Source organism: Notolepis coatsorum, assembly GCF_963971535.1.
Source record: "Notolepis coatsorum genome assembly, chromosome: 14".
Taxonomy (NCBI): domain Eukaryota; kingdom Metazoa; phylum Chordata; class Actinopteri; order Aulopiformes; family Paralepididae; genus Notolepis; species Notolepis coatsorum.
Window position 1 is genome coordinate 87,827,546 of NC_140178.1, and position 20,150 is coordinate 87,847,695.

Genomic DNA, 20,150 nt, shown 5'->3' on the forward strand with positions numbered 1-20,150 from the left:
GAATGAATGAATGAATGAAAACTTTATTTAACAGATTGCAGAATGGGTACAATACAGTACGGCTCAATACATACAATTGTTAAGGGGATGCAGACCTGAGAAAGACGTTTGTCTTGTTTCCATCAGGGTCCCCCATTTTCAATTCATATAGACATTTATGACATACACAACATACATGACATTTATGGCATAGGGACATATAGGTATTTAGTACTGATACATTTGTGACATAAGCGGTATTCAAATATACAGTACTGTTACCCCTAGATCCTGACAGAGTATATACATATGATGGGGAGGGGGGACTGTACATTAGGAGGGGGTGGGTGGGTGGGAGGGAAATATACATATGGCGGGGAGGGAATATATACATGCGGTGGGGAGGAGACTGTCTATTAGGAGGTGGTGGGGGTTTTGGGCATTTACGGTGGCCAGTTTAGAATTGCAGCCTCCCGTAGGTGCTCTTTAAGAGCGGTTTTGAATGTGGGCAGGGATTCACATTCCTTTACAGCTTGTTAAAGGGGAACTCCAACATTTTGGGAAATTAGCTTATTTAACATCTTCCCTGGAGTTAGACAAGAAGATACATACCTTTTTTGTCTCTGTGCGTGCATTTAGCTTTGGGAATAGACGCTCCGTTAGCATAGCTTAGCTTCATCACTGGAAGTGAGGCAGATCCGTAGCCTTACAGTGCCTTACAGTGTATTGCAAGGTCTGACATTGACCAAACTTGATATGCATGACCTTGGTGGGCTCTAGGTCAACTCCTGAAAAGGGGGTCAATGTCAGACTTTGCAATCAAAAGTTAGGGGGCTAATAACCCTTGCCATAATTTCAGTGCGCCCCCTAACTTTTGATTGCAAGGTCTGACATTGACCCCCTTTTCAGGAGTTGACCTAGAGCCCACCAAGGTCATGCATATCAAGTTTGGTCAATGTCAGACCTTGCAATACACTGTAAGGCACTGTAAGGCTACGGATCTGCCTCACTTCCAGTGATGAAGCTAAGCTATGCTAACGGAGCGTCTATTCCCAAAGCTAAATGCACGCACAGAGACAAAAAATTTATGTATCTTCTTGTCTAACTCCAGGGAAGATGTTAAATAAGCTAATTTCCCAAAATGTTGGAGTTCCCCTTTAAGAGGATGCAGACCTGAGAAAGACTTTCGTCTTGTTTCCATCAGGGTCCCCCATTTTCAATTCATCATATGACACACACGACATACAGATAGACAGTACTGCTACATCTATACATTTATGACATACCAGATTTTCAAATATACAGTACTGTTTGTGATACTAAAAAAATCCAGAAAAAGAGTGTATATACAGTTGACATAGAAACTGTGCATTGGAGGAGGTTGGGTAGGTGGGGTGGGGCTGTACATTGGAGGTGGGGGGGGGGGGTTGGGTAGGGGGGACACACACTGTACATTGGAATACTGACATACATTTGACATAGAAACTGTACATTGGAGGATGTTGGGTAGGTGGGGTGGGGTTGGGTGGGGCTGTACATTGGAGGTGGGGGGGGGGGGGGTTGGGTACATTGGAATAATGACAAAGCCATGCTAGTTTACATAGATCCCCCATTTTCAACTTACCTTCCCCCATTTTCAACTTAACTTTCGTCTCGTTTACATAGGTACATAGACAGTAATGTTACATCTAGACATTTATGACATACCAGATCTAGTAATAATAGAGTAAACTTGTACATAGACAGTACTGCTACATCTAGACATTTATGACATACCAGATCTAGTAATAATAGAGTAAACTTAACTTTCGTCTCAGTAACAATGTTCATAAAGTGTTGAGTGCTACAGTGTAGGTTAGTTTATTAGGACAAGTGCATGACAGTAAGGTTAGTTAGAGTTAGATTTTTTTTATTCAGATAATGGTTGAAGAAGTGAGTCTTTAGTCGACGGCGAAATAATAGAGTAAACTTAACTTTCATCTCGTTTACATAGGTACATAGACAGTAATGTTACATCTAGACATTTATGATTAGCCGACGCTTTTATCCAAAGCGACTTACAAGTTCTGTACGACAAGCCATCAGGAAGGGCACAACTCTATCAGCTGAGTAACAATGTTCATAAAGTGTTGAGTGCTACAGTGTAGGTTAGTTTATTAGGACAAGTGCATGACAGTAAGGTTAGTTAGGGTTAGATTTTTTTTATTTAGATAATGGTTGAAGTAGTGAGTCTTTAGTCGACGGCGAAAGATTGGACGGGTTTCAAAAAATTGACTCTTTATACTCTCACGTGCTCCAGTCCACACGCATGCGCATACACATTGCGCACGCCAACACATAGCGAGAGAGCCCCCCCCCCCCTCATCCGCAATACTTGTCCAGACCACTAATACTTATCCAGACCACGAAGCCCCGCCTCCAACCCGTCCAGCCTGGCTCTGCGGCTCTGCAGATACCCCCTACTCCTAACATCACCACCCTATTGTTATAAGATTATGGTCTGTTCCTTTAAGAGGGAGGCACCCACGCATACAGGTCAGCTACGCAAGGAGCGAATATGTGATGAGACAGTGTGTACACAGGAAGAACAACAGAAGCAGGTAGCTTGTTGTGAGATATGTAACGTTAGTCAACAGCATGATATGAAGAATATAATGGAAATAAATGCACAGTCCTGAAGATAACGGTTTCTAGTGGTTTATTGTCACCACCACACATCAAGAGGGAATTACCCCGGAGTCCGGACAGTACGTTAATAATTACGTGACTGTACATGACCACTTCGGCCCTAGAGTGAAGATAACACTCTCCTGTACTCTTACTAAGGTTCGAGTTAACACAGAAAAAGGTAACATTGGGGGCTCGAGTCCGGGATATGAAAAATCCTGATTTCATCAATGAGTTGTAAACTATGGACACGTATAGTTAGCTCATGCTAATAGACGCACGAGGCAATTTCGTCAGTCAATGAACTGAGTTGAGAAGATGACGGCCCATGGAAGTAACGTTGACGGGGAAATGACCAACTATGAAGAGCAAGTGATCAACTACTCTAACCCATTCATGTTAACCCCCACAACTACAACCATGTACTCTCAGTCTGATGTCGCTAACCTGAGACGTGAAATGAAGTACCAACATGGACAAAGCCTCAACCCGTTCATAACAGAGGATCAGCTGCCCCCTACTGGTGCAATGTCAAACCCATTTACTGCACGTAATAAGCCATTGATAATGGCCAGTGACAATTACCCACATGCTCATCTGTCGTTGTCAAGCACAAACCCCTTTGCTCATATGAATGATCAAAGTATGAGAGACAGTGGCATTGAAATGCAGCAAAGTCATTATGGAACTGAGCCTCCCCATATGAATATGTTGTATGGACAAATGCATTCAATGACCATAGGAGATGCAGCTACCCATAACATTAACCCCTGCATTGCTGCTAAACCAGCAGCCTTTATGGAGAGCACACCTATGAACAATGTGACAGTCTATTCCCCACATATTGAACCTGCAACCCTGCTTTCCACCCCTGTGACACCGGGTGTGTGTTCCCGTCAGGTGCAGCCAGAGGGCGCTGTACACCACAGGCAGAGTACACCGGTCCATGGAGGTAATGAAGCTGTGACTTATGGCTATGATCAGTCCCATCGCAGGCGAGCAGGCTTCCATCCAAGTGGCCGGCTGCCCCGGCGTGTGCAGTACAACCCGTCTTCAGACAGCGAGGACGACAGTGTTCAGCGAGAGAGGATTCCTACACTACAACCGGGTCAGTATGATGGCACCACACCATGGAAGGACTTCTTGCAGCGCTTTGAGAGCTGTGCTGAGGCTAATCGCTGGTCAGAGAACACTATGGCTGTCCAGTTGAGGTTCTGTCTCATAGGTGCAGCAGGAGCAGTGGTCCACCGCAACCCAAGGTCAGCACGCTGGGACTACAGAGACATTGTTGAGGAGGTGGAGGTTGCTTATGGCCCATCATCAGAGTATGCAGTGGCTGTTGCCATCGAGTTAAGGCAACGAATCCGCCTGCCAGGTGAGGCACTACACATCTTGAGGGACGACATATATGAGAAAGTGTCTATTGCATACGCTGACCGTTCTGAAAAGGAGCAGGATGCAATCAGTGTTGAGGTGTTCACTAATGCTATGGGGGACGCCAACATTATTCAGAAGCTCCTAGAAGACCGACCTCGCACATTAGCCCAAGCTTACGACATTGCTCGTCGTTATGAAACTACCAGGAGAGCAGCTACCAGCGTTGCACAGCTCATGCAGACTGGAGCACGGAATGTAGCTGAGCGGAGAACCAGAATGGCTATGGTGCGCGATTATGCCCACTCTGATGAAGCTGAGGGAAATAATGGTGCAGCACCAGCACCCACAAAGCAGAACCAGAACGCGTGTAGCTTTATGCCAAGCAAGCAGTGCAAAAATTTACCATAGTGGCATGCAGTAATGCGCCTTTCATTTTCCGCCGCCCAGCGCCCAGGTCGCGCGGAAATAGGCTGTCTATTGCCATTCTCTTTGACAAACTCTAACCTTAACCAGCTCCTTAACAACGCCTAAACTTAACCGTTCTAACCTTAACCAACTCCGAAACAATGCCCTTAACCTTAATATTGCCATTCTCTTTGACAAACTCTAACCTTAACCAGCTCCTTAACAGCGCCTAAACTTAACCGTTCTAACCTTAACCAACTCCGAAACAATGCCTAACCTTAACCTTAACCTTAACCGAAAGAATACACGTTAAAAAAAAATCACGTTAAAAAATATTTTCGATGGGATTCGAACTCGCCAGCAAACAAGCCATAGGATCCACAGCCATGTGTCCTTGCCAATTGAGCTATTGCTAGATACCGAAATTTGGGGCGGTGACTTATATATATTGAGCTCCGCTCGTGTCGGATCTCATGCGCATGCGCGGGCACCTCGCGCGAGCACGCCGGCGCACGCACGCACCTGAGCGAGCACGCCGCCGCCGGTGCACGCACGGTAGCATTTGTCTGAAAAGAAGGGCGCTTTACCGCACTAGCGTGCGGTGACGAATGCGGAAGCATTTTTGCACTGCTTGCTTGGCATTAACGTACAGGCAACCAGAACCACCCCGCGCAATACAAACAAAGGAGACAAAAAGATACAAATTGGGATAGCATCCGCTGTCACAACTGCTCGGGTATTGGACACATGTGGCGTAATTGCCACTCTCTAACAAACCCAACTAAGCTGCAGGCGGACACAGTTTTGAATGTCTCCAAAAACCAAAATGCACGCAGAGGGTCCAGTGGTAAAGGTGAGAGCCCAGAAATGTGTATCCACCTGCTGATGTATGACATGGAGATTTGTGCCATCTTAGACTCTGGGGCAGGGAGAAATGTGCTGCCTTTGCGATACTATAATTCTATCCACCCGGAGGTCAGACCACCTATCCAGCCATCAACTGTACAGTCCCTGCATGGCATTGGTCCTGGGAATGTCCCTGCTTTGGGTGAAGTTCACTTACCTGTTCAGATTGGCAGCCAGACTGTGGGTGTAGATTTCATACTTGCCGACCTGCCAGGCAGTGCTGAGGCCATCCTGGGCCATCCATTCTTAGAGCAGTCAAGAGCACATCTGGACTTTGGCAACCGAAAGATTGTGTTGTTCGGTGAACAAATACAATACTTCCATCCGGACAACAGGCCGAGAGCACATGCAGTAAGAGTAGCTCGCACCACAGTTCTAGCACCAGGACGTGAGTACATTATACCGGGAAATGCTCATTTCCGGACCCCTGTGAAAGGAGAGGTGATGCTATGCCCTACAAAAGGCTTTGTTGAGAAGCACCGATTGCTGGTGGCCCGGGTCTTAGTAGGAGCCCAGCCCAGTAAGAGTATACCAATCAGAGTATTTAACCCAGGAACCACTGATGTTACCATCAAGAAAGGAGCTGTAGCAGGGTTTCTCCAGTCTGTTGAGATAATGGAGCCCCCTACCATCATCACTGAATCCCAACAGTCCGACCGTGCCTTCCCCACCGTGCCAAAACATCTCACCACTCTGTACGCCCAGAGTTCCATTGAGCTAACTACCGGGGAAAAGTGCAGTCTAGCGAAGCTCCTGCAAGACTACGGCGACATCTTCTCTACAGGACCCACTGACCTAGGCCGTACTAACCTAGTGCAACATGACATTCAAACCCTGCCAGGTGTCCCAGTGAAACAACACCCCCGCCGCATGGCCCAGGAAAAACAACTGAATGCTGACCAGCAGATACAGCAGAGCCTCGAGACTGGACTCGCCCGTAACAGCCACAGCAGTTGGGCCGCGCCCATTGTCATGGTACGCAAAAAGGACGATACTTATCGTCTCTGTGTGGACTACAGGGCTTTGAATGACTGTACCATTAAAGATGCGTACCCATTACCTCGTATTCAAGATACTCTGGACACCTTATCCAGCGCCAAATGGTTCAGCACTCTGGACCTTGCATCTGGCTATTGGCAGGTGGAACTAACCCCCAGAGCACGCAAGGCCTCAGCATTCTGCAGCAGGAAGGGGCTCTTTGAGTGGAATGTCATGCCGTTTGGGCTATGTAACGCCCCAGCAACGTTTCAACGTCTAATGGACCGCGTCCTTGCTGGCATGCAATGGGAGACCTGCTTAGTATACTTAGATGACATCATTACACTGGGAAAAGATGTACCAGAAATGCTGCAGCGGCTATCCCAGGTGTTTGACCGACTGCGCCAAGCCAAGTTGAAATTGAAACCAGCAAAGTGTTGCCTGTTCCAACGGCAAGTAGCCTACCTCGGGCACATCGTCTCCGAGCAGGGGGTCGCTACCGACTCACAGAAAGTCCAGAAAGTCAGAGAGTGGCCTACACCATCCGACGTCAGTGAGGTCCGCCAGTTTGTAGGCCTCGCGTCATACTACAGACGTTTTGTAAAAGACTTTGCTGCTGTCGCTCAACCTCTACATGCCCTGACCAAAAAGTATGCCCGTTTCCACTGGACACAGGAATGCCAGGAGGCATTTGATAAACTAAAGCAACTACTTACCACTGCACCTGTCCTTGGCTACCCCCTTGATACCGGGGACCTCATTCTAGACACAGATGCTTGTGACACTGGAATCGGAGCTGTCCTTTCTCAGATGCAGGACGGTGAGGAGCGTGTGCTGGCATATGGCAGTAGAAGACTCTCCCAGACTGAACAAAACTACTGTACCACACAGAGGGAGTTGCTAGCCGTGGTGGAATTCACATCACACTTCCGCCAGTACCTGCTGGGAAGATCTTTCACCGTCCGCACGGATCATAGTAGCCTCCGCTGGCTAATACGGATGAAGGAGCCTGAGGGACAGTTAGCCAGATGGCTTGAGAAGCTTGGTGAATACAACTTCAAGGTGATCCATCGCCCAGGACGGCAGCACTGCAATGCCGATGTTCTGTCTAGAAGGCCTTGTCGTCAGTTCTGCCCTTGCAAAGTGCCAGACCCGTTGTTGAACATGGAAAAGTCAAGACATCAGGCTGTGCAGTGTGACCTGGGCGGTAGTGTGACAGCAGGAACTACTGAAGCTCATCCCATAGAGTTGAGCTTAGTGGGGGTAGTGGACTCCCCATCCCCTGGAATGGGAAGCACAGGTGTGGAGGACTTAAGGTCTGATGGAAATTCACAAACTGAAGAAAGGATTCTTCTCACAGAGACTACAGAGGCGCAATTATTCCACGGTTGGACCGTTGAGCAGCTGAGGGAGGCTCAGATAGCTGACCCTGATATCACTCCCATCAGGAAAGCGCTGGAACAGGGAACAGAACGTCCCTCATGGGCGGAGATCTCACCTCATAGCCCGGCCACCAAAACATATTGGAGTCAGTGGAAAAGACTGTATTTCAAAGAAGGTATTCTGGTGCGACGCTTCTATTGTGCAGAGGAAACCATATTCTACCCTCAGATAATACTACCTCGTATGTACCAGTCAGATGTCCTGAGACAAATGCATGATGGTCCTGTGGGGGGTCACTTTGGAGTGGATCGGACTCTCACCCGTCTGCAGACAAGATACTACTGGTATCGTATGAGAGAAGATGTCACGCTGTGGTGCCGCACATGCGCTAGCTGTGCTGCCAGAGCCAGGCCCTCTAAGACACCCCAGGCCCCCATGGGCACTGTCCGCGTTGGAGCACCTATGGAGCGAGTGGCTCTGGATATAATGGGCCCCCTCAACGAGACTGATCGTCATAGTCGCTATGTGTTAGTAGTTCAAGACTACTTCAGCAAATGGGTGGAAGCCTATCCCCTACCAGATGAGCAGGCTGTAACTGTCGCTGAAGTATTCACCTCTGAATGGGTATGTCGTTTTGGAGCACCTCAGACTTTGCACAGTGACAAGGGCACCAATTTTGAATCACAAGTGTTTCAGAAAATGTGTGAACTACTTGGAATAGAGAAGACGCGCACCACTTCTTTCAGGCCACAGTCTGATGGGCAGGTTGAACGTTTCAATGCCACTCTGCAAAATATCTTAGCCACAACAGCTGAACGCTGCCACTGGGATTGGGATATCATGATTCCCTATGCTGTAATGGCCTATAGGGCAACAAAGCACAGCTCCACTGGGTTTACCCCCAACATGATGTTGTTTGGGCGGGAAGTGACTGAGCCAATTGACCTGGTGGCTGGTCTGCCACCCGGCCATGAAAGTGCCCAGACTCCTCCACAGTATGTCATTCAGCTCCGTGAAAGGCTGGAGCTTGCTCACCAGATCGCCAGAGATGCCCTAGGTCAGTCTGTGGAACGGGCCAAAAAGCAATATGACAAGAACGTTTGCCGCACTCTGTACCACACAGGTGATGCTGTCTGGCACCTAGTAAAAGGCACCAAGAGAGTAAGAGATAAGGTGAGGAAATTCTTGCCATCATACGAGGGGCCATACTTTGTCCTAGGCCAACTGGACGACTTGGTGTACCGCATCAAAAAGGGGCCTAAGGCAAAAGTCAAAGTAGTGCACCATGACAAACTCAAACCATACCACTCCCGTACCCTGTTGGATAATGTCTGGGTCATCGAACAAGCACAAGTCTGGAACCCTGCTGAGGTTCTACCACCCATTCCAGATACCAGCCTCATCGACTCTGATCTGTTCCTGGCTAATCTGTTTCCGGATACGGCGGCGGGGAGTGATAGTGGACAGGAAGCAGAGTCATCTACAGACATTCCCTTGAGCCCTGTTGCTTTCCCCTCTTCGCCACACACAGCCCAAGTCTCCTCGAGTACAGAGGAGGTTCATGCTAGTGGGGGTAGTGCAGTGCAACGTACTCAAAAAGCAACGGTTATGGACTCCACTCAGTGCCAAACATCCAGGGGCAGGTCTAGCAGGACCAGGAGACCTCCAGATAAATATGGAGAGTGGGTGACTTACTAAAAAAAAAAAGGGTTATATTACTCCTGTTTAAAGAAAAAAATAGTTGAAAGGAGTTTGTTGTTTGAAAGACTTTGTATTGTTTTGGTTAAAGAAAAACACTTGAGGCACTGTGGCATCATGAGTAAGTTTACTTTGGTGGTGATCTTGTTTACGGTGAGAAAAGTGAGACCATACAATTATTTTGGGGTGAACAGGTGAAGCAGGTGTTTTACTCAGTTAGAAGCTAGAGAGGATACTGGGAGGTTGCCTTTAATATTGAGTTAGAGCTGTGGTTATATTGGGGCTGTATTCGTTGCGTTGTAGGTGTGTTTCATGCTTCTTTTTCAGAGTGTGTTGGAACCTCAGAAGCACTGAAAGGAGGTGGACTGTTTAAATTCCTAACACTGCACTACCTTCCACAATTTCACCCTGTTCTCAAGGGAAACAACTATCCTAAGGATTATAATGGACTGTTTCCTATGGACTGTTTCTTATGGACTGTTACTCCATCAAGGGGAGATGTTCTTGGGCATTGTGACCCTAAAGGACTCCAGAGACTCAAGGGGTGTTCAAAAAGAAAAAAAGTCTATGTAATCTGTTTAGGATATTTTGTGTGTAGTCATAGGGGTGCTGGAATGTTATTATATTTAATTGTTAATTGCCATCCAGAGTGGGGGTAGTGTTATAAGATTATGGTCTGTTCCTTTAAGAGGGAGGCACCCACGCATACAGGTCAGCTACGCAAGGAGCGAATATGTGATGAGACAGTGTGTACACAGGAAGAACAACAGAAGCAGGTAGCTTGTTGTGAGATATGTAACGTTAGTCAACAGCATGATATGAAGAATATAATGGAAATAAATGCACAGTCCTGAAGATAACGGTTTCCAGTGGTTTATTGTCACCACCACACATCAAGAGGGAATTACCCCGGAGTCCGGACAGTACGTTAATAATTACGTGACTGTACATGACCACTTCGGCCCTAGAGTGAAGATAACACTCCTGTACTCTTACTAAGGTTCGAGTTAACACAGAAAAAGGTAACACTATCCAAACCTAATCTATGAGTCCCTCCTTGCCTCCTGTGGGCTGACTCTGGCCTCCTTGAACACTCACCACCCCCTTCTCCAACTCTACTTGATCACTCACCCTATTTAACTCCCTTATAACGTCCTCCACTGTCAACCCCTTCATACCCAAGTGTCCCACTGCTGCTTGAACTTGGTCCTAACTGTCCTACTACTAATACTCGCTGTTGTAATCACTACTCCTGCCACAAAGGCCACTAAATCCAACTTCTCCCCCCACACCCTCCTTTTCTCCTCCTGAACTTCCTCTACTGTCAGATGCCCTCTTCTAAAACCCTGATCCCCATCTTGCTTTCCCTGATCCTCCTGCACTATCCTCACTGCCAACTCCCCTTCTCTAAACCCCTGACCCTTGCCTTGCTGTCCCTGTCCTACCTTCCTAGCTGCCTCTGCATAAGAAATCCTACCTTCCCTTCTCACCTGCTGGACCACTACCTCTCGTTTCACCGCCTCACAACCCCAATACCCTACACCATAGGTGTCAAACTCACGGCCCGCGGGCCAAATCCGGCCCGCCACGTCATTTGATGTGGCCCCCCAAGAGCTCAGGTACATTTTTTTTTTTTTTTTACATTAATATTGGGTTAAAAAATAGCAGTGTTAAAATAATTGTGGGTTAATGCGTTAATAAAGCTTTAACTTTGACAGACTTAGTTATTACACATTCTTACACATACATGTATGTTGAACATCTGAGGTAACAAAGGAAAAAAGCCAAAAGCACTTACTCCTCAGACATTCTTTGACAATTTTAAAGCCCAAAATACAAAAAAGATCCAGGCGGAATAGGTAACAAAGGGTTGAAGAAATATTGTCTGAACTGTCAGATGCAAACTGGCTGTGTGACATAACCGAGCATCTCGCTCAATTGAATAAGAAGCTGTAGGGACGCAAACAAGTCCCACCCAAAACTTGACCAATATAGTTGTGAACTGAGACAACCCTTATTTTGTTATTTTTGAGTACAGTTACAGTTGTGTGTTCATGCAGACACATAATAGCAATTTCATTACGAATTGAAAATGGGGGACCCTGATGTAAACAAGTCGAAAGTCTTTCTCTGGTCTGCATCCCCTTAACAATTGTGTGTATTGAGCTGTACTGTACTGTACCCATTCTGCAATCTGTTAATTAAAGTTAATTAAACTATCTTCCATTAGTTGGATGTATGGCCTCTGCAAGGTTGTGTGCAGCCATTTGTTTTTGTAACATCTGCTACATCTGTCCCACGTGTTCTTTGCAGCTCACAGTTGTTAGTTCTGCCCCTCTTGACTGTGACAAAAAGGTTTTGAACAAACTTAATGTCATAGCTTGTATTTGATGATATTCTTCTTTGTTATTTACTTGAATGGTTTGATCATTGATTGGTGGAGTAATATGGGGTTCTGATCAACTAAAATTATTTGTTAAAATAACATAAGCTAACATATATTTTTACATTTATGCAAATGAATATGCAATATGTATAACTTGAATAAGTAATAAATACAGAAACACCATGTTTAACAATATGTAAATGTGTAGCTACATTTATTTTACATTACATTAACATTTATACGGTCTTTGGCCCTTTGAGGGCAACCATAATGCTGATGTGGCCCTCTGTGAAAATGAGTTTGACACCCCTGCCCTACACTATGCTTCCCACCACAACTACAACACTTCGGCTCCACTCCCTGTTCACACTCCCCATACTTATGCTCCCCACTACATCTACCACATCTCTGTCCCTTCCTACACAACTTAGCTATATGTCCAAACTCCTGGCACCTATAACACCTCAACGGATTCGGCACAAACTCCCTAACCCCATATGCCATAAACCCTAAAAATACCACTTTCGGACTAACCTCACCAGTGTTAGAATTATGAGGGGACCAATGGGGGCTCAGCCCCCATAGCTATAGTCTGAGCCCCCATAGTCAAGACCCCCTGTGGGGGTCTCAAAAAAATTATATAATCTTTTTTTTTTTTTTTTTTTTTTTTATGTACGAATTAGTATTATTTATGCTACCTAAATAAATTGTTAATAGATCATATTTTTCTTTTCAGTTTTTAAAAGAACAGAGTAATTAATGTTGTGGAATAGGCTGCATTTCACCTCCAAGCCGCTATGTGTCGCCCATGAGCGTCGCCCCATAAGTTTAACGCTACTCCAACCTAGTGAAGAAGAAGCAGCTGATGTAAACAGAAGGCTGCCGGTCCGTCTGTGTCCTGCAGGCTGCAACTGAAAACATAAACACTAAACAGTACGCCACATGCCGCCAAAAAAAAGGCTCAACCCGCCGCAAGGCTGTACAAAGCTGGACAGCTTTGGTTTTATAAAAAGGCCAAAGTCTGACGCTGTTAGTGCAGCAGCTAGCAGCGCTACTGTCACTGAAGTTGACACTGCTAGTGCTAGTATTAGTGTTAGCTCTGCTGCTCCTGTGCGCAGTGCACCCGTTATTGTTACCGCGCCGTTTGTCACTGCCAGACCCGAGTCTCCACCACTAGACCTGGACTGCGCTGCTACTCAACCACCACAATGCTGGCGTCCGAGTCAGTGGAACTTTTGGAAAAATAAATATAGCTGGTTATTTGCCAAGGAGGGATGCATTGGCTGCCTTCCATGTTAAATAAATCATTTGGAGCCCATTTGGCAGAGCAGTGGATGAATGGGACTGTGACTAGCTCTCAGAGCAAGAAGTTGAGGAAGAAAATATACTTGCACAGTGATAGCGTTGCTCATAAGCAAGCTATAGAATGTCAAACCCAGAAGGAAGTGCTTCCAAGAAAAGTGAGCGAAATCACATCTGCTTTGCTCAAGGAGACAGCCAGTTCATTCAGGGCAGCATATACTGTCGCTAAAGAAAGGTTGCCTTATACCAAATTGAACCCCCTTATGACACTTAATGAGTTGAACGGTGCGACAGTCGGGCCAGCTCACCAATCCGATCATTCTTGTGCACAGATCATAGAGCACATTGCCACAGAGATGAAAAAGAAATTGTTTCTCATGTCAAATCGCAGGATTCACGTATCAGTATAACACTGGATGAAAGCACAATTCATGGAAAAGCTTACATGATAATTTTTGTCAGATGTGATGTCACTGGGGATGGAGATGTGGACAATGTTTTTCTTGACCTTGTTGAACTTGATAAGGGCACAGATGCAGAGTTGCTTGATTACCTGTGCACATTTTTTATAACATTATTTATTTTGATTTATACAAGTATGAAGAGTTTATCGCCGGCCACTAGAGGGCAGCTTTTATGTTCATTTTATTATCAGATGATAATGTTACTTACTGTATCCTGATGAATGCTGCTGTTTTTTCCCATTCGATTATTTTGTTAGTTTTTGATTTATAAGTGCAGAGACAAATAAATGTTAATTCAAGTTCATACATTTTGTCTCATTTTTTCAAATTAAATTGTTGTATTTTATCAGATGCAAAATGCAAATAAGTAAATATGGCATTATATATCAGAGGTGAGTAAGAAAATGAACAAATATTGATGGTTAAGAATGAGACTGAATAATGACATCACACAATAGTCTAATGATTAGACTGTTGTGTGATGTCATTATTACTTAGTATTAGACAAATTCTAATGAGATATTCCTCTAAATATGACTTCGAAAACAGCCACAATTTCAGGAAAATAATAGTAAAAAAAAAAATTCAGGGGGCCCCCATAGCTCTCAGATGATAATTCGAACCCTGAACCTCACCCTCAAACTGAATGACTATCGTCCCTGTCTCCTCCTTCTCTGCCCCTCTCTTCATCCTTTCTACACTCTTAACTTTCCCATTACGTTCATCACTCCTCAAATCTCCTAACAGCTGATCCATACTAACCTTAATTGGAATTCCACTAATCACCCCCTTGCAACCACCATCCATTTTCTCCCCTACTATCGCTACTCTACAGATAACCACTTTGCCAATGCTCTTCATTTCCCTTGCCCTCTCTACCTGCACTACACTTACACACCCTATAAACAAGTTCCCATCCCCCAACAACTTTCCGTACCTTACTTCTCCTAACTGCGCTTTAATGAGTTTCGACAGCTGTCTCTGCTCTATATCCCCAACTCCGTTTTTTCCCTCAAATCGCACCACTACATTCAACCCTACAAAACCCTTTCCTCTACCCTCATCCTCTGACTCACTAGAGCTATCTCCCCTCTCTTTCTTCCTCTTACACCCCTTCCCCTCACTCTTCTTCTCCACCCTTGTCCACTCTTCTCCCCCACTCTCCTCCCCACTACACTCCATACCGTCACCACCCGACCCCTTACCCTTGCCCTGGCTATTCTCACCCCCATCGCTGGCGTTCCTCTCCTCCTCGAGATATCTATCCATGAGCAATTCCCACTCCTTGCAACTCCATTTGTGTATCAAGTCCTCACTGAACTTGTTCAAATCCTCGTCCACCCAAAACCCCGGATTCTCTTCCATGGGCCGGGGCCAACCACGAAAACTACACGTCTCAAAAACTGACCTGTACGCCTCCCACCACTGCTCACTCCCCTTCGAGCCATCAATCAATTTTCTAAATGACTCTGCCTCTATCTCCACTAAAGACTTCTTCTTCTTCTTAGGCATCTTGCTACGAGTCTCCATCAACGACCATACTCAATTTTCCTCTCCAAACAAATCTCAATTGATTTCGCAGCAACCAGTTCGACCTCTCTCTATCGTTCCCGCCGGCACGCTCCACCTCCAGCTGGAGCTCAAGCCAGCAACGTGCGTTTCTTGTTCCACTGGACCCATTTCACATGACGACTTCCAACGTTCCAAGGAAAATAAACCTTGATTACATTGCTGTCTTTTGGGCAAACATCATATTCCGATTTATTCAGTTTCATCCTAACAACAATGTTTTTATGTTGAACTTCACTGCATGTACACTAGTCTACACAGTGTAACATATCTAAAAACAAAATAAAACTTTATAGACATCTCATCTCTTGAGAAACATAGTGACAGCATTGCCAGATGTTTGCAATTTAGCTTGTTCATTTCTTTTGATTGTATTTTTACACTGTACAATTTGATTTCTGCTTGTGTTTTTATTTAATTTTGTATCCAATTATTCCATATACTGTTATTTGTATTCTATTGTAATAATGTTGTTAATAAAGTACAAAAAAAGTCTCCTAATGTCTCTGACACGTTATTTTTTTCCGTAACCGCATTTCTGGCAGACGCTCACTGATTGGCCACTGACTGACGCTCTCTGATTGGCCACTGACATGTTTGCCCAATCGTGTGACGACTCCGAGCTGTGTCTTTGCCCATTTCCGCGTAATTTTTTTCCGTAGCCGCATTTCTGGCAGACGCTCTCTGATTGGCCACTGACTGACACTCTCTGATTGGCCACTGACATGTTTGCCCAATCGCGTGACGAGCTGTGTCTTTGCCCATTTCCGCGTCGAACAGCCTGCAAACTACCTGGCGTTCTATCGCCATGCTCTAAGACAAACTCTAACCTTAACCAACTTCGAAAGAGTGCCTAAGCTTAACCGTCGAAAGAACTTGCCGTCACGCTCTAAGACAAACTCTAACCTTAACCAACTTCGAAAGAGTGCCTAAGCTTAACCAGTGTAGAAACAGGCGTCGGCCAATCAGAGAGCGTCTTGCCAGAAATGCGGCTACGGAAAAAAATAACGCGTCTCGGACGTGTGTATGCCTTCTACAACGCTGTTCCAGTTCCGCGTTGCCGTTTTGCGCTTTGATTGGCCGAGCGCGCGCATGCGCATGAGCCGCGACGCGGCCCTCAGCCAGGCAGCAATACTAAGCTCCAGTTAACCTAATTTATACCGTAAGCAATCATTAAAAAAATATACCGTTAACTGGAATATGTTGTTTCTTTGGATTATGTAATTGGTTTGTCATGACAAACCAATAAAAAATCGCGCGACTCAGGCTTCATCGCCGCCTTCGCGGCTGCGTTGCGGGTCCACGACCCTCCGTGCTGCAATAAGGCTTTCGCCAGCGGGGAGAGTATGCTGCCGCGAGCGGCATCGCTGAGCTCGCCATGGTGTCCGCTGGACGAAGCCAGAGACGGTCTTATTATGGGGCTTATGCCGAAAAAGCAGTACAACACAACAGTGAACACATAGTTGCAATGCATCTGTCAGTCGTACTTAACTATGTTACTGTTGTGTTACTGCTTCGCGGCATAAGCTCCATAATACTCTCCCCCAGGGTTCGAATTATCACCTGAGAGCTATGGGGGCCCCCTGAATCTTTTTTTACAATTTTTTTTCCTTGAATTGTGGCTGTTTTCGAAGTCATATTTAGAGGAATATCTCATTAGGATTAGTCTAATACTAAGTAATAATGACATCACACAACATTCTAATCATTAGACCAGGGGTGTCAAACTCATTTTCACAGAGGGCCACATCAGCATTATGGTTGCCCTCAAAGGGCCAAAGACTGTATTAATGTTAATGTAATGTAAAATAAATGTAGCTACTCATTTACATATTGTTAAACATGTTGTTTCTGTATTTATTACTTATTCAAGTTATACATATTGCATATGCATTTGCATAGATGTAAAAATATATGTTAGCTTATGTTATTTTAACAAATAATTTTAGTTTATCAGAACCCCATATTACTCCATCAATCAATGATCAAACCATTCAAGTAAATAACAAAGAAGAATATCATCAAATACAAGCTATGACATTAAGTTTGTTCAAAACCTTTTTGTCACAGTCAAGAAGGGCAGAACTAACAACTGAGCTGCAAAGAACACGTGGGACAGATGTAGCAGATGTTACCAAAACAAATGGCTGCACACAACCTTGCAGAGGCCACTAATGGAAGATAGTTTAATTAACTTTAATGAACAGATTGCAGAATGGGTACAGTACAGTACAGCTCAATACACACAATTGTTAAGGGAATGCAGACCAGAGAAAGACTTTCGACTTGTTTACTTCAGGGTCCCCCATTTTCAATTCATCATAACATATATGACACACACGACATACAGATAGACAGTACAGATACATTTATGACATACCAGATTTGCAAATACAGTACTGTTTGTGATACAAAAGGAGTCCAGAAATGAGAGAAGAGAAGAAGTACCCAGAGACAGATCTACAGTATTGGTACAGTATATTATCCTGTAAAACAATAAAGTCGTGATGACAAAAGTTGGCTATAAGAGAATAGTCTACACACTAGATCAATATGTCTGCAGATGTGCTATACAAGCTCATAAGATAAGAGTGTAATACCTTATTAGGTAGCAGTCTATTCAAAGGTTAAAACAAGGTTTCCCCCAGTAGATTAGGCTTATATTAAGCTACTCTCCCAATCTAATTTATATTATCACAAGAAATAAGAATTCTAGATCCAAAATTGAGTCAGTTGTTGTCTACAGCGGTGACTTCTCTTTCTTTCTGCCCTCCTCAGTTCCTCTCTACAGGGGTGTCAAACTCATTTTCACAGAGCAGCGGTGACTTCTCTTTCTTTCTACCCTCCTCAGTTCCTCTCTACAGGGGTGTCAAACTCATTTTCACAGAGGGCCACATCAGCATTATGGTTGCCCTCAAAGGGCCAAAGACTGTATTAATGTTAATGTAATGTAAAATAAATGTAGCTACTCATTTACATATTGTTAAACATGTTGTTTCTGTATTTATTACTTATTCAAGTTATACATATTGCATATGCATTTGCATAGATGTAAAAATATATGTTAGCTTATGTTATTTTAACAAATAATTTTAGTTTATCAGAACCCCATATTACTCCATCAATCAATGATCAAACCATTCAAGTAAATAACAAAGAAGAATATCATCAAATACAAGCTATGACATTAAGTTTGTTCAAAACCTTTTTGTCACAGTCAAGAAGGGCAGAACTAACAACTGAGCTGCAAAGAACACGTGGGACAGATGTAGCAGATGTTACCAAAACAAATGGCTGCACACAACCTTGCAGAGGCCACTAATGGAAGATAGTTTAATTAACTTTAATGAACAGATTGCAGAATGGGTACAGTACAGTACAGCTCAATACACACAATTGTTAAGGGAATGCAGACCAGAGAAAGACTTTCGACTTGTTTACTTCAGGGTCCCCCATTTTCAATTCATCATAACATATATGACACACACGACATACAGATAGACAGTACAGATACATTTATGACATACCAGATTTGCAAATACAGTACTGTTTGTGATACAAAAGGAGTCCAGAAATGAGAGAAGAGAAGAAGTACCCAGAGACAGATCTACAGTATTGGTACAGTATATTATCCTGTAAAACAATAAAGTCGTGATGACAAAAGTTGGCTATAAGAGAATAGTCTACACACTAGATCAATATGTCTGCAGATGTGCTAATGCTATACAAGCTCATAAGATAAGAGTGTAATACCTTATTAGGTAGCAGTCTATTCAAAGGTTAAAACAAGGTTTCCCCCAGTAGATTAGGCTTATATTAAGCTACTCTCCCAATCTAATTTATATTATCACAAGAAATAAGAATTCTAGATCCAAAATTGAGTCAGTTGTTGTCTACAGCGGTGACTTCTCTTTCTTTCTGCCCTCCTCAGTTCCTCTCTACAGGGGTGTCAAACTCATTTTCACAGAGCAGCGGTGACTTCTCTTTCTTTCTACCCTCCTCAGTTCCTCTCTACAGGGGTGTCAAACTCATTTTCACAGAGGGCCACATCAGCATTATGGTTGCCCTCAAAGGGCCAAAGACCGTATTAATGTTAATGTAATGTAAAATAAATGTAGCTACTCATTTACATATTGTTAAACATGTTGTTTCTGTATTTATTACTTATTCAAGTTATACATATTGCATATGCATTTGCATAGATGTAGAAATATATGTTAGCTTATGTTATTTTAACAAATAATTTTAGTTTATCAGAACCCCATATTACTCCATCAATCAATGATCAAACCATTCAAGTAAATAACAAAGAAGAATATCATCAAATACAAGCTATGACATTAAGTTTGTTCAAAACCTTTTTGTCACAGTCAAGAAGGGCAGAACTAACAACTGAGCTGCAAAGAACACGTGGGACAGATGTAGCAGATGTTACAAAAACAAATGGCTGCACACAACCTTGCAGAGGCCACTAATGGAAGATAGTTTAATTTGATTGATTGATTGAAAAGTTTATTAACAGATTGCAGAATGGGTACAGTACAGTACAGCTCAATACATACAATTGTTAAGAGGATGCAGACCTGAGAAAGACTTTCGTCTTGTTTCCATCAGGGTCCCCCATTTTCAATTCATCATATGACACACATGACATACAGATAGACAGTACTGCTACATCTATACATTTATGACATACCAGATTTTCAAATACAGTACTGTTTGTGATACTAAAAAAATCCAGAAGAAGAGTATATACATTTGACATAGAAACTGTGCATTGGGGGAGGTTGGGTAGGTGGGGTGGGGCTGTACATTGGAGGTGGGGGGGGGGGGGGGGGGGGGGTTGGGTAGGGGGGGGGACACTGTACATTGGAATACTGACATACATTTGACATGGAAACTGTACATTGTAGGAGGTTGGGTAGGTGGGGTGGGGTTGGGTGGGGCTGTACATTGGAATACTGACAAAGCCATGCTTGGTCTTTATTGTACAACTGGGTTAGGACATTTGTAGGGGCCAGTTTTGAATTGCAGTC